Below are 15,984 nucleotides of genomic sequence, written 5' to 3' on the forward strand. Positions count from 1 at the left end.
TGAATATAAAGTTTGCTATACATCAGTTAAAACGAAGTATTCTAGTGGATTTTAAGATAAGCTGAAGCGGTTGATAACAGGGTTAAACAAGTTGGAAAACCAAAATTTTACCTCTCCAAGTCAAAAGGACTACTACTTCAAACTTATTAAAATAGATATAGAACTATTTCTCTTTATTTGAAGTTGAAATTTACCAGAGCTGTGCTAATTAGCTGACAACTAATTGAATTAGAATTAGCAATTAGGGAAATATTTATGAACTAATTAATTAGCCAATTAGCAATTAGACATAGAAACTAATTCAATTCAATTAGAAATTAGGCATTTATTTATCAAACTAATTAATTAGAATTACTAATTTCTAATTAATTACTTGTCTAATTAAGGTAAAAAAGAAACCATAAGTAAACATAAAAGTTTAAAAGTACCCATGGATTTAGTACTTTGGTAATGCAAAGTTTAATGTTTTAATGCCTATGAAAAACGGGTACGGAAACCGTGAATTATTCTCGAAAAATGAGACACGCCTCGAACCTTCCGTCATGTTAAAATTTGTCTCATTTCTTCATTTTCTTGCCACAGTTCCTATAATGGACTCCTGAGTAGTAAATACATGCGCACTGCTATTAATTCGAGTAGGTAAAACAGTCGAAATTTCGACATGGGGCAGTTGCAAACTACGAAATATTCTATTAGTACTAGTATTCTCTCATATTTGAGGAGCAGAAAAATTTAGAGTAGCACTAAGGTTTCCTCGTCGATATAATAAGGCTTTTTCATATTCAAATAGATGAATCAAGAGTTAATTCCTCGATTTTTTTTAACAACAAATTGGCGTAAAAGATTAATTGAAAATCCAATTGGCTAATTAGTTAATCCTAAATCTAATTAAATTTTAATTAGATAATTACCTTTCCGATTCATACTAATTAATTAGAATTACTTCTCAATTAGCACTAAGGTAATTAAAATTCAATTACCATTTTCAATTAGTAAATGTTGCTAATTAATTAGAAATTCAATTAGCTAACTAATTAATTAGCACAGCTCTGAAATTTACGAATTATTAAAGCAGTATTCCAAGCACAAAAAATATATAGTAAAGCAGACAAAATTTTACACCCAATAAAGATATGTCTTTGACACATGGAAATCAGTCAATGAGAAAAAAAACAGGAAATGAAGTGTATAAATTTTGGAGAGATATAACCTTTATGTGTTTGAAAAGGTCCAATTGTCTACGCCTCAACTGTTAACCCTACATTCTCATAGCTACATTCACAACTGGTTCGCAGTATAGACACTATTGTCTCGTTTCACTTCAACGATATTCTTAGTTTGCCAACATGAGTATTAACGTTAAATATCACCAAAGCTGACTTGTGGTTAGACGCACTGAAAGTCAATGCGTACCATAACAAGAATGAAAACTTCGAAGCTATAATCCGATTACGATATATAATCTCCGGGAACTGTAAATGCGGCCGGAATTTGGGAAAACGTTTGCTCCGATTTGAAAACTGCGAACGCGGTCCCCTGGGGTGTAAGTCAATAACAACAGACAGACAGACACGTCGAAATTAGAACCTCTCCGTGACATACGCCACTCGGAGAGGTAAAAAACCCGGCCTTTTTAAAAAATCCCAGCCCACAGGGTTTTATTGGGTTTTTCTGTGCTTTACTGGGTACTAGGGTTTTTTATCTTTAGCAGCTGCGTGCATGGTAGAAATTAATTCAAAAGTAATTGATTAATAAAAGTCTTAGAATGTTTCATAAAAAATAATAAATATTATTGAATGGTACTTTTGAAGTTGAAACTACAAATATGTTTAAAATGAAATTATTCTACATTGAAATTTATCATAATCGAAGATCTTATTGATGGTTTTATTAAGTTTTTTATGGTGGGTAAAACCCAATTAAACCCGCGGTATTTTTTGGGCTGGTATTTTAGCCACATCGTATTATACGATGAGGCTCTTAGTTTGACCCGAGCCGTAGTGGCCGGGGTTGTCGCTTTCGTTGTCGTTAGATTTTAGCTTAAAAGGAACTCGGTAGTACCTCAACCCACCAATAGGGGCAGCTGAGCTCTGTTAGAGATTTTACTTTAATTAAAAAATTTTCACATCGCACCCGAGAATTGAACCCGGGTTGCTGGCACAGCAGTAAGACACGCTACCACTGAGCCATAGAGACTCGATAAAACATTCGAGTTTATCTCTATGGTGTCGGGGATAGGGAGAGGGTACCTCTCTATCTGTGTGGTCTTTTGAATTTTTATCTGAGGGGTCGGACACTTCTGGTTTTTTTAGGGTCTTTGATTTTTTGGGGTTTTTATTTGTGTGCTAATTAAATAGATAACGATGTGGCTGCTATTACGAGCCCTTGGGTCGACTTGTTTTAATTGGAACCATGGTTGTTGACTAAAAGTCGTTTTCACAACCAAAGATGTTCAACTACAAACTAGAGTTACTTTGGCTAGAGGGTCTTAGCGTCAACCTGTATTTTTTGATAGGTTAGCCTCAATTCATCTCTGTTAGGAAGCGAGAATTAAGGTACCGTGTAGTTATGCGAAATTATTAGTTTTCAATTATAGTAATGCATAATTTGCTTACTTGAAAATGAGTAATATTCAATTTGCTTGCTTAAAACAAAGAAATATTCAATTTGCTTGCTTAAAACAAAGAAATATTCAATTTGCTTACATGAAATAAATAAAAACTTATTCTATTTCTCTACATGTTTTATATAAAAATATCGCTAATGATAATCTATTGTATATCATGCTATCTAAAATTTCAAATGTTGCTAATTCCCGTTTTGTTTTTTCACGTTATGGTTTCTTATTAATCATTTCCAAACGTTTACACGGGAGAGATAGGTTCGTTTTAACATATAAATGATAGCAACGTGGTGCAACAAAAGACAAAAATATATTCATTTACCTCAAGGTACGTTTCGAGGGATGTGCTCTTGTGCACAATGACCCGACGTGTTGGAAATTCCAGCATATCTCTCACTGTTTGTATTTGACATGGTTTCTCTGATTATGTCAATTTGGCGAGAAGACATCCAGTATACGAAGATGCGATCCAAAATGAAAATAGCAACCACCCGACTATCATAATCCTCTCGCTATCTCTGTTTACCGACACGTCAATACCTGTCATTTTATATTTAATGTATCGTAATTTGTTATATTCCAGCAGGGGCCTATTTGTACTTACCCTGAAATAAGAGTGCTTGAATATTTTCAAAGATATTTTTCATGCAGAGTCGACCCCAGTAATTTTTCCCAATACATTTCTCCAACACTGTTCGAGCCAGGAGGAAGAATAAAAAAGTGACAAATAAAAATATCCAAACCTAAAAGAGAATTAGTGAAATTTCACTTTTGCTGAAGAAACTATGCCGTAAGTAAAAGACCAAAAATTAATGAACTCTAGCTTCGAGCTCGCATTTAAAAAAAAAAGGAGTTCGAACATTTACTGCTTTCACCAAAGATTTGGTGCCGTCGTTCATATCCTGGCTAATCCTGTATCTCCTTAACTGCCTGCTCGAATACTGAAAGAGGGTCGTAGTAATTTTCTTCAAAAAACGTATCTCAATATTATTTTTCTTATGTATTGCTTAAGACTTTTGTATTTTGGTTTCGTTTTGATCATTCACTAACAGATGATGTGTTCGTTCAACGCACCTATCGATCCAAAAAAAATTGTTTTAATGGCATTAAATTTTGACGCGGTGGTGATTTTTAACTTTGCGAATGAGGCAAGTTATGAAAAGGTTCTGTTCAAGATGTAATCGTCGATGTGTCTTTTGTTACACCCCTGGGGACCGGGCATGCAGTTTGGAGCAAACGTTTTCGACATTTCGAACCACATTTACAGGACACTGGATTTTGGAAAATTTAATTTGACTATGTTAAGGCTCTTTCAGACGATTCAACTTTTTGGCTCAGCTCGATGGGTCAAAAAGTTGTCAACTTGCCCAACTTTTGAAGGGAAAAGTGAAGTAAATCCTTCCTTTTCACACGACTAAACTTTTACCGTCAAATGGATCTTTTTAAGCGCCACCTATCCTACGAAATATCCCGCGAAAAAGGCTTATTTTGTAATTCATTTTGATTGGCTGAAGAAATGAAATTACAAAGTTGAGTCAGCAAAATTTGGATCACTAATCCAATTTTTCCTAGCCAACTTTTTTGGTGACTCAACTCATCAAGCGTCTATTCACACGATCCAACTAGTTGATTCAACTCGAGTTGACCTATCAAGCTGAATCAAAAAGTTGGATCGTCTGAAAGAGCCTTTACTCTACTTAAATCTAATAAATTATTATAGCACATTTTTCCTTCATCTGCCTAGTTTGTCGTCACACCAATTTGTGAATATGGAATTCTAACAAAATCTTCTATCTTTGTCTATCCCAAATAGACCTCAATCTGTATTAAAGGGCTCCTAAAATCACCATCTTTTTGCCTTTGTATATCCCAAATAAATCCAATCCTTAGTTATTGGCTTCTAACACCACCATCTTCTGGATTCTTTTTTGTATCCCACATAGACACCAACCAGGTCTTTTGAGCTTCTATATCCTAGTCTATCATTAAAGATACCAGTTTGAACATATTGGCTTCAAGCACCACAATCCTCTGGTCTTTGCCTTCCCCACATAGGCACAACTCTTTATATTGGCTGACACCACCATCGTCCGTTCTTTATTTTTCTCTTTCTCATATAGATACAAATTTCTACTTACTGACATTTATCAACCCTATCTTCTGGTCTTTATTTTTGTCTAAGTCATGTAGTCACCAATCTGTATTGGCTTCTACAAAATTTTCAAGCAAAAGGACTTTTTACTTTTCACTTAGTGGAAATCGGCCGCCTTTATGCTCTCAATTTTCAAAGCTTGCAAAAGACGCTACACATCAAACTTTAATGAATTATGTATTGTAAATTATTTAGGGAAAACGGATTTTTCATAAACTGTTGGAAGTTTATATGTTATAAGTTATGAAGAGTGCTTAGGACGTCCATACACTATTTGAATTTTATATTTACTATATAGAAAGTAATACTTTACCGTATTGTATTACAAATCATGAATACTCTTTCCAAAGTTTGTATTGGATGAGTAATTATTTAACTATTGAATTAACTTAAGCCACGTTCACACTTACCGGTTCAAAGCGACTTAAAACGCTTCCAAAGTTTAGTGTGTACAAAATTGATACTCTAGAAGCTAATTACAAACGCTGTTTCTTGAAGTTGCTTCGCGAACCAACCTAAAGCGGATTTGTTTACAGGGGTATTTCACTTGGAATAACACCAGTATTAAGTGTATTTTTACCAGCCTTTGCTGACAGCATCAACGAATAGATAAACAGACCACACTAACAGAAGCGTCCTGAGGATCTTGATATCGTTTCGAACTAGCAATAAAGAGTGTTTTAAAACTAGTTGGGTAAACGAGTTGTCAACCGACTCCAGCGAAAGTTTGAACATACCTTCATAATCACGAAGCTAAGCTCAATGATAATCAACGTCCAGTCAAAATCACTTTACCGATAAACGGCAATTTTGTAGGGACGTTACTTAAGTTAGAAGTACAGATTGAGAAAAATTCAGGAAAAACAAAATATATTTTACGCTCGACTTTTGTGAATGGATATTCTAATGCTAAATTAGGAGTGAAGGTCTTTTTTTAAATGATAAACGAAATTTTATTGTTTTTTAAGGTAATATCCTCCTTTAAAGAGTAAAGGAAATGAAAGGAGTAGAGTTTTACAAAGGTAAGGTTGCAGTTACAGGTACTAGCAAAGCGGATTATGCTTCGCACATAAAATACGTAAATCCCACTTTTCCATAGCTTTGGCCATGGATTTCATGACATTCCCGAAGTAAATCTAAGCAGACGAACAAAAAAGCTTTAAATCAATCATAAGCCCCCTCACTGCAGATAACCTCTTTAATGCCAGACCAATAGGCGACTGCTACATTACTATTTTCTTGCATTGGACCTCGAATCGACCTCGCCGTCGACCTAACCGGGAAGCTCGGAAGGCAAAATTGCGATATCGTTCGGTAATTTTTATAATATATTCAACGTTTTTAAGCTCAATTTCCAAGTCACTTAAGAAGTCTTCAACTAAATATTAGAATAATTTTTAAATTTAAAAAGAAAAATATCTGTGCGAATGATAGTAGATTCGAAAACTACAACAAGCCTTGTCTAGGTATAGGCAGGAGTTCATACCGGAGTGATGAAATGAGCTTTAATAGTGGCGCGCATTTACCGACGCGTGACGTTTCCGCGATACCTTTACGCTCTCTAGTGGGAGAATCAAATACTACCATAGGAATGTGATTGAAAGCATGAAAAGCGACACCTAGCGTTAGGGGCGGGGTAGGCTCCGTAATAATAGGCCAATCATAGATCCTGTTACAAACAATGAGATAGAATATATATATAAACCTAGAGTCACAACGTGGGATCTCGAGATCGACGATTCGCGATACACTTTTTGTCGAGCATGAATCTTTATCAAATACGGGTGGCGCCACCTATTAATCACTTGAAGAACTTTTTATTACCGTCTGCTGTCAAAATAGTTTTTTAAACGTGTTAAATAAAATAAGCAAGTTAAATAATAAAAACTCTAGTCCTTTTTAATCTAATAAATAGATGAAATAAAATTATAACGATGTTTCTGATTGAAAATAAGCGAGTAAAAGTTGGAATTAGTTCCGCAAGAGCCTCACAGGTGGCGCTGTCATGTTTTGATAAACTTGCTTGATAAAAATAATGTGTATCGCGGTAAGCCGATTTGAATTGGAACTCTATCTATCTCATTGGTTACAAATGTGCTTGGCTTGATTTGTAAACAACGCCAAGGCTTAACTCGGAAGGCGTACTAGGTTTAAAAGAAGTAACTTGAACGGTTTGACTAGACTGACTTTTATACTTTATTGGATCTTCTTTTAGGTAAAAGTTGCACTGCGTTAACTTATTTAATTTTATCTTATCCCTTATTACGTACGCCATACCGACAGTCCGATACCGACAACTTTAACCAGCTGGTTTTCCACGATATCCGAGCTCAGCTCCCACAAAACTATAGACTGCTAGCCTTTTTGCTAGGTAGACAGGCTTCTTTAGGGAAACCCAACAAGATAGGGAACGGGTGAAGGTTTTTGCTATTGCACTATGAAGCCAGTAAAAAATTGGTGTCGCCAGTCTATGTTAGTTAGTCTTTACAAAAACAAAATGTAAGAAGGCTTTCGATTGGTCAGAGCAGTTCATGTGATCAAAACGTTTTTTACCCAGAGTCCCTTGGAAGAAATGAGAGGCGAGATTAGTAACCGGTAAGAGCTTCCCACCCCAAATTTGATTTTAAAGGCGAGGAGAGAGGTTTTTGTGACGTCAGGCGTCTACAAATGCGAATTTAATAGCCCGCGTGTTATGTATTTCACTCCGGTATGAACTCCTGGTATAGGCGGTATCCCGATTTTGGAGTCGCCGGGAGATGGGCTCGTCGTAGTCGCGAGAAAACAGAAAACATTCCTCGTAAAAAACAGATACGCGGAATAGTCCAAGCAAAAGCTACCCAAATTGATAAGATCTTCGTTCCTTACTCCCATATAATCTTTGGTATTGTGAATAGTTTTATCTAAAGAATATTTTAAACGTCCTACTCAGTCTTTATAGTAGTTCCCGAATTTATGTACCTGGTAAATAGGTTCTTAATGCAGAAGGATCGCAAGGATCCGAAGTAGCCGCGTTACTGAATTATTTTCCTCCGCGTAAGGAGAGGCTCTTACCTAGGTGCTTAGGGAATATCGTGTAACTTCTCCCAGACACATGTTACGCACTTCATGTGTAAAGCCTAATCGGCTTCTGGTACAAGTATTTCTAGCTCTAATAATGCTTTATATTAAGTTGATGATAATGTTAATAGTTTTAAGGTTTTTTGCATGATCCCCAGAACCTTTTCGGCCACATACAAGTTTTATTTTTGGTTCGAATTAACTCTAGGTAGATTTTCTTATTGTTAGTTGTTTGTAGAGTAAATTAAGAAGATTAAAGACATTTAATTCGATTTAAAAAGAAATGGTATTTTTTCTTAATTCGGTATTTCAGACTCCAGGTAAGAGACACAAATAAAGTTGGATTCTGTGAAAATGCCAACATATCCTTCTGTATTCACTCCGCAACAATGATTTGTAGAGTCAGGCCAACGCAGTATAATAATTGGTAATTGAAGTGATTATTTCTTACTTACCGTGAAATCAAATATTGAAATTGTGGCGACGAGGTATGCGTGAGAAGAAATTGGCTTCCCGGAACTTAAATATATCCAATTATCTTCAGTAACGACAGGAGTGAAGTCGAGGTATTTAAAATTTTCGTACATGATGGGTTGTAGGTTAAAAGCAAAGTCCGATTCCTAGTTTAATAAATTGATAAATTGTATTTCTATCAAATATATAATCGTCTGCGTTTGCCTTTTGCATAATGAACGGAAGAGATACCTCCCATAAATAAGACTTCATACTGGCTTTAATGAATTAGGATGGTTTTTATGATTGGATGTAACGTTTATCATACTGTGTTTGCAGATATAAAAAAATTCCACAAAACTAAATTCCGGACCCCTAATTTGTGGTTAAGTTTCATAGAGATAATTTCATTTCGTTATAAAAAGTAGGGTTCCTAAGGGTGGTTTTAGATTTCTTAAAGACTAAATTTGGTCGGACAGATAACGTAAAAGTTTTTTCAAAGTGAGGGAAAAAAGAAACGTTAAAAAAGAAAATTATTCGTCCGTTACGTCTGGGAACGAACTTAAGGATCCAACGTCCGGGTAAAGCCTTTCCAAAATTTTATTAAATTTAATTATAACTTTATATAATTTTAAAAATATACTTTGACTTACGACGTTTTATCATGGGTAAAGTCATGTAGAAAACAGAAATGAACTTACGTCGTTCAAAAATTCATCAATTTGGTAACGAATGATCATTATACAATAATCACCCGTATTTTCCAACATTTCCACTGAGCGCTCCTTTTTTCCCCGATTTTATTAAGTGCAGGTTTTAAAAATGCAATTCATCTTAAATGTTATTAATATTGAGGGAACAGAACTTTTTTGTAGAAAAAGCTAAAGATAGGTGAAAAAATATAATGACTGAAGTCCAGAAATTAAGAATTTTCACTATAGAGATGTTTTAAAAATATCAATTATTTGAAAGTTTGCTTATCTTAGACTTTTTCAGCAAAATCCCATTTTCCAAAATTAATATTTCGTGAAATTTTGCATTATTGTCGAAGCATTGCTATATAACAAACAAAAGTGACATCGTATACATTAACATCCAGCATATTGATTGTAGTTCTTGGTAGAAAACTTTGCTGATTAAGGATATGATAAGGGATTAAATACGTTAATTTTATTTACTTTTCGTTTTAAATAGGCGAAATAATTGAAATTGAGTCCAATAATGAAATAGATACACAGCCCGCCGTTTATGCGTGTCCTCTTAATGTGTTTCGTTAATGACGTTTGCTCTTCAGTGTGTTCATCACAAAATTGCAAAAAAGAAATATAACCGTTGGCGAATTGTTCAAGTTGACGCCAAAAATAATTAAACCTCAACTTTTTTAAATACATCTTTTGCAAAATTTTGAAGTTCTATAAGTCATTTTGAATTGTCGACACAAAAAGTGGGAATCAATGAAACCATATCCGTATTAGCCAGTCATGGAACAGAAGCAAAGGGTTATTTACTTAAATTTTTAATGCTAACTCTTTCAATATTTAGAAGTGAACTTCAAATGAATATTCAGTCGTTTCACGTTTTTTTTTTATCGAAAATTTTATGATATAATAATTTGGGCAAATGGAGTTTTGGTGAAATAAAAGGTTAGGAATTTTTTTCATATAATTGATATTTTATAATCATGCCTCTCTATTGAAAAGTTTAATATCCCGGACTTCAGTCAATAAATATTTTTACTTATCTTTCACTTTTTCCAGTCTTTGTCTACAAGACAGTTTTTATTAATATTTATCTTGATTTCTATAGTTTAGAATTATTGCGTTTTGTCAAGGGCTATTATCTATTCCACCGCTCAATACACACAGTTTTTTCATGCTAGAAAATTTTTAGTTAAGAATTGTTGTTCTTGAACTCACATTTTTCACCAACATTCCGAGAAGACCAGTACCATTTCCTGGACCGTATATTGTACCAAAATCCACCACATTTTCTGTTAATTTACCTGTATAACTAAAAGTAATATAGAGAAATTTAGATGAGGTTATAGACAGTGTTTCGAAATCCATCATTAGGCATATTTATAAATATTTTAAAACTATGGGTCACTTTGACTTCATTTTCTTCAAAGTTTCTTTGGCAATGACGGCGTAGTGACCTTCAATTTCCAAAGGGTTTAAATTGTAGTACAAGCCATACAACGGAATCTAAAATTACAGTCTTTAATAAAAACCAATTATTTACCACATTTATTCGCTAATAAAAAATCGCTAACATGTACGATTTTCGAGACCTGCACGGGCTTAACTTTTCAGGCCCGATCCGAGCCCGGCCCGGGATTTAGAATTGTGAAAATGTCCGAAACCCAGCCCAGGTCCGAGTATATAGTTGGTTTTCGGGCCCGCTACACGCGTTAGCCAAGCCCGGCCCGGGCCAGCCCGACACATTGCGTGAATTGAACAGGTCTGGCCCGTTACACGTAGTGCAGTTGAAATTTTTCATAACAGCAATGCATTTAACTAATTTTTGCTTTAGCGTCAAGTATTATTCATTTCTTTCGACAATTGCTCGTCACAACGTCACATTTGTTCTTAGAAGCTTTTACTCGTTTAAATAATCTATCATTTGAAATTTGGATTAAAGGAAAACCAATGTTCAGCCCAGCAAAAATTTTGAAAATGGACAAAATGAGGAAAGCCCGACTCTGTGGTTCTGTGCAGGTCTCTATAACGAGTCTTAGAAGGCCTTGTTTCACTACGAAATTTCCATGAACGAGTCATATTTCAATATTTATGTTAAACAAAACAAGCAGCTTAGCCTCTCCATACTCATCTTTCTTCCGAGATTTTTGGACTAACAGAAAATTATTCTTACCTCAGTAGCACAGTATCTAACGGTCTCCATTGCCTAAAACTCTGGTATAACAAAAGGAACTGACTTAGTTTAATGTAGAAGAAAGTAAGGATCAAAATAATTAATAAGGTCAAGAATAATTATCTTATTACACTTAACTATGGGATAAGGCTAACATTTTTAGGCTTATTTTTTATGCAGACGCATCGTATCACTCCGTAGCATATCAACAATAGTGATTTTCGTAATTTGCTACAGCATCTAAGTAATTATGTTTGTGATAGACATTGAACCGATTAAGAAGAAATACACAAATAATGCACAGAGCGATAAAAAATATAATTTGTTCTTAACGACACTAAAAATTTACGGTTATAAACCTGCATTTTCTAAACAAAATTAATAAAAGTTAAAATGGGAAAATTTAAAAATGTTTTGGTTTTGCCTTAATAAACAGCCTAGTTTTGAGTTGTCTCTTAGTTTCAAATGATAACGTTTTACTTACGAATGCAGAAAATTTACACGTTAAACTGAATGTCAGAAAAATGAGTTTATATTATATTGGCTCTGTTTCAGTCTGCGTGTTTAAGCTGCCAATTGTGTATTTTTGAAAAAAAAATCTATGATAAATGAGGTGTGACTGTTGATGCAAGCCGTGGCAAAAGTACTCTCAAAATGTTGACTCAAACATTAAGTATCTACATCTCGAATGCTAAGAAAAAACCATTTGACATTAAATTTCAATCAATAAACTTACTTTGTGTTGGTTTCTAATCGTAAGTGTTTTTGGGGGAAAAAAATGGACTCCACTTATACAAAACGGCCTGGACTGCCACATTAAAAGGCACAACGTTCTTTTTTCCCTCGCTGAGTATATTGTTCGAGTAAAGAATCATTCAAAATTGTTATGTTCTATATATATATTGCAACATAATGCCCCCTTCTAAATTAATACTGGCCGATCGTATGGGGGATTCCGTCACAGGACGTTCAGGTAGCCCTAATTTAACTAGAGGGACCGCGTAACAACGTTAATTTAAAAAGAGTAGGCCTATTCCGTTAACGTTATCCCATTTGGAGACTTAATAAAATGAAAATTATTCATACCTTCGGCACATGTTCTTGGTGATTAGAAACTCTTTTATTTGAAGATATTATAAGCCTTTTTAATCATCGTCTTTCTTCATTTGTTGTTTATGGGGGAGGGGTTGGGTGTTCGACGTCTTACTTGAGGGGTTAGGAGATTGTCTACCATTGGGTCGAATCCCATTGGATCGAATGTCTTGTTCGACCGAATCCCATGAGACCGGATACCGCAATTTGGCTGCTTTTCCAATCATGAATTTTCCTTTCATTCCTATTTTTTAATTTATTTTCTAATTAAACTTCTTGATATTGAAGCAAATAATATTTATGATCACCAATAACACTCTTCAATAAATTTTAGTAATTAATTTTCATTGTTGGAAATTGTCTAACCTAACCTAACATAACAGTTATGTTTTGGAAAAGGCAAATTATTTGAGAAGTCAATGAAGCTAAACAACATTATTTTGGAAAAGGCGTAACATTATTAAATGAATTATAAAATATTACTAACCTAACCTAACCTAACCAAACCTAACCTAACATAACATAACCGTATTGTTTTGGAAAAGGCAAATTATTTGAGAAGTCAATGAAGCTAAACATCAATATTTTGGAAAAGACGTAACATTGTTAAATGAATTATAAAATATTACTAACCTAACCTAACCTAACCAAACCTAACCTAACAACATAACATAACCGTAATGTTTTGGAAAAGGCAAATTATTTGAGAAGTCAATGAAGCTAAACATCAATATTTTGGAAGACGTAACATTTTTAAATGAATTATAAAATATTACTAACCTGACCTAACCTAACCTAACCAAACCAAACCTAACATAGCATAGCATAACAGTAATATTTTGGAAAAGGCGAATTATTTGAGAAGTCAAAAAAGCTAAACATCAATATTTTGGAAAAGGCGTAACATTGTTAAATGAATTATAAAATATTACTAACCTAACCTAACCAAACCAAACCTAACATAACCTAACAGTAATGTTTGGAAAAGGCAAATTATTAAGAAGTCAATGAAGCTAAACATCAATATTTTGGAAAAGACGTAACATTGTTAAATGAATTATAAAATATTACTAACCTAACCTAACCTAACCAGACAATAAATTTGATATTCTTATTAAACTTCTATATTGCAGCAAATAATATGTATGTTCACCATTAACATTCTTCAATAAATTTCAGTAAATAACTTTCATTTTTGAAATTGTATAACCCTAACCTAACGTAACCTAACCTACCCCTACCTAACGTAACGTAACCTTACCTAACGTAAGAAATCTCCCTTCCAAATACTGACGGCACTCGATGCTGCTTAACTAAATCGATCATCCAAATCACTTAATCCATTGCGCTACTGGAGCTCGTCAACTCAAGGAAAACGCTATGATTTTGTATGTGTAAACCCATCCCATTCAGTCGAAAGCTCTTCCATACAAATATTCCCATTCAGCAGAAAATCGCTCCTTGGGCTATAAATTGTTTTAAATTTGGCTACAATTGTAGAAATCTGAATTCGGTCCAACGGGATTCTATCCAATAGGAGTATACCGGGTTAGGAAGATGCAAGAAAAACACCTACCTCTTTTCACTAGTGATTCAACCTCGCTAACGCTAGACAAGATGTTAGAATGAAGTCAGTTGTGGAGAGTTAAGGCCTTTTAACGGGAACGAGGGGCTCATAAAATTTCTGAATCAAAAGTGACCGCGTTTGATGGTATGTGTCAATTGAGAGTCAAAATAGATTCTAATCCAATTTTTAATATTCAACATAATATTCAATCTTATTCATAAATTTTCACACACTTTTATATTGGTCAAAATAAGAATTTAAACAAAAAATCAAACTTATATCTAGGGGAGGTTTGCAATTTATAACCTCTATCAGAAGTGCATAACCCCCCTCGAAGTACTGAGATGTAACGGTTTATACCCTGGCCGTCTTCAGTGTGGATATTTTGTTCCGTTTTCCGACTAGTTTTGGGGAAATATTTTCCCCCCTTTCAAGCCGGGCTTGGTGCCAAAAATATTTCTGAGAGGGTGGTTTTTTCACGAACGGGGTGACGTTGGGTAGTATTGTCCAATCGAAACGTTCCCTTCTCTATCGTTTCCTCTTGCCACTAGTCGCTACCACAAAAAATGGTATACGGGGGGGGGGAAGGAGTAGAATAAGGCTTGGCGGGAGAGTTCCACAAGTGCTGTTTTTTTCACGTACGTAAAATCTTAAATTTTGGATTTTTTATCAGCTTTCGGCTATTGTTACCTCTATATTTTTTAATATATTGCTCATATTCAGAAGAACTAAGTTATATAATATTCTTCATAAAATGTTTTGATCTTAACTTAAACGATAAAAAAAGGTTTTTTCGTATTTAAAAAAAACTACCGGGTCCCTAACCCTAATATCCACGCTAGCCTCTGCGCCGCGTTGCGTTCTGGGGAATTTCCGTTGTCATTTTTTACAACCTCTCAGACACGCCCTCTGTTCTTATAGGCTCCCTTATGTTCGGGAAATTCAAAAGCCAAAAAGAAACACCCCTTTAGAGACACTTTTTCTCTCTTGGAACCGCCACTATCGCACGGCTCTCTCAGAGACGAGAATTTGTGTGGTGGCGCTAGCGTCGCGTTTTTTGACTGAATTGAGCCCTGAAGAGGGTATGGGGGAAAGCTTGATTTCTGTACTCCAAGTGTGATGGACTCCTGCCTCTATGTAATGTCTCCTTTAAGTTTCAAATTTAAATTTTAGGGGTGTTTTGGTTAAAATCGTGCAGTTATGCACTAAAATAATAATGTTCAAAAATAGAAAGTTAAGATTTTAAAATTGTATCAATCCGTCAACCATAATCTAAGTTCTTTAACCATAGTTTCAAGTCAGTTTATCAAAATCGTTTCAAGTTTTTAATTTCTTACGACAAGTTGCTCCTCTTCCATATTCTTCTTTAGGGTTAAGGGTTCTTTTTTCTTTTTTCTCGAGTTAAGAGATAATTATGTTTTTTTTCTTTTCTCGCGATTTAAGGGTTATTTATTTTCGTTTTCTTTTAATATTTCGCGCACTCGTGCTCCTCTTCTTTTTAGGGGTTTTAAAAAATGTCTCCGAGATTCTTTTCCGAAAAATTAAGGATTCAAATTGATTAAATATAAAGGTATCAAAATGAATAAAATATAAAGGTATCAAAATGAATAAAATAAAAGTTTCAATTTAAAATTTACTCCGTATGTCTTAGGATTTCTTAAGGGTGAGCCGACAGGGTTTCGTTAATAAGTTCAGGTATCGACTGAGGGTGGGACAAAAGGGACTTCGTATATATAACTTCTAGTTTCTCGCGAGGATCTCTGGGACAATGACGTTTGTTGATTGACTTCGGTATGGCGAATAGTGGACCATATTTATGACGTAGCCGGGCGGATTCATGTTATCAACGAATAGGCAAAACCTTTAAATCATGGGACCAAATTGGGATTGGTCAGTTTAAGGGTTAAAAAAAATGTTCTAGAAGTTTCTCGGGCCAGGTACCAGGATAGTGAGTCAAGGTCTTGTTGCTTGGGGTCTAAATCAGCGAGACATTTCTCTGGTTTCTTGGAAAATACTTTAGTAGCTAGGTATTTCACTTTTGCAGTGTGGATATAGTTAAGCATAGGTTTTTTATCCTTTGCTAAATCCTAGAAAATATATGTCTTTATCGTACCTTTTCTTTCCCAAACTTGTCACGATTGATAGCTACAATGGTTTGAAGCGCTACAC

General features: G+C 34.6%; 1 long non-coding RNA gene across 1 annotated transcript in view; it reads left to right on the top strand.

Annotated features, from left to right (window-relative positions):
• The window catches only part of LOC149654955 (uncharacterized), a 547,559-nt gene extending 539,940 nt beyond the window's left edge, over nt 1-7,619 (top strand). The window contains exon 3 of the long non-coding RNA XR_016370302.1: nt 7,155-7,619. This is a non-coding gene — a long non-coding RNA (uncharacterized LOC149654955). The remainder of the gene's footprint in view (nt 1-7,154) is intronic.
• The last annotated feature ends 8,365 nt before the right edge of the window (nt 7,620-15,984 follow it).

This window comes from Phalangium opilio, unplaced genomic scaffold, assembly GCF_054372755.1.
Source record: "Phalangium opilio isolate 3A_F unplaced genomic scaffold, DU_Popi_V2 ptg000078l_1, whole genome shotgun sequence".
NCBI lineage: Eukaryota > Metazoa > Arthropoda > Arachnida > Opiliones > Phalangiidae > Phalangium > Phalangium opilio.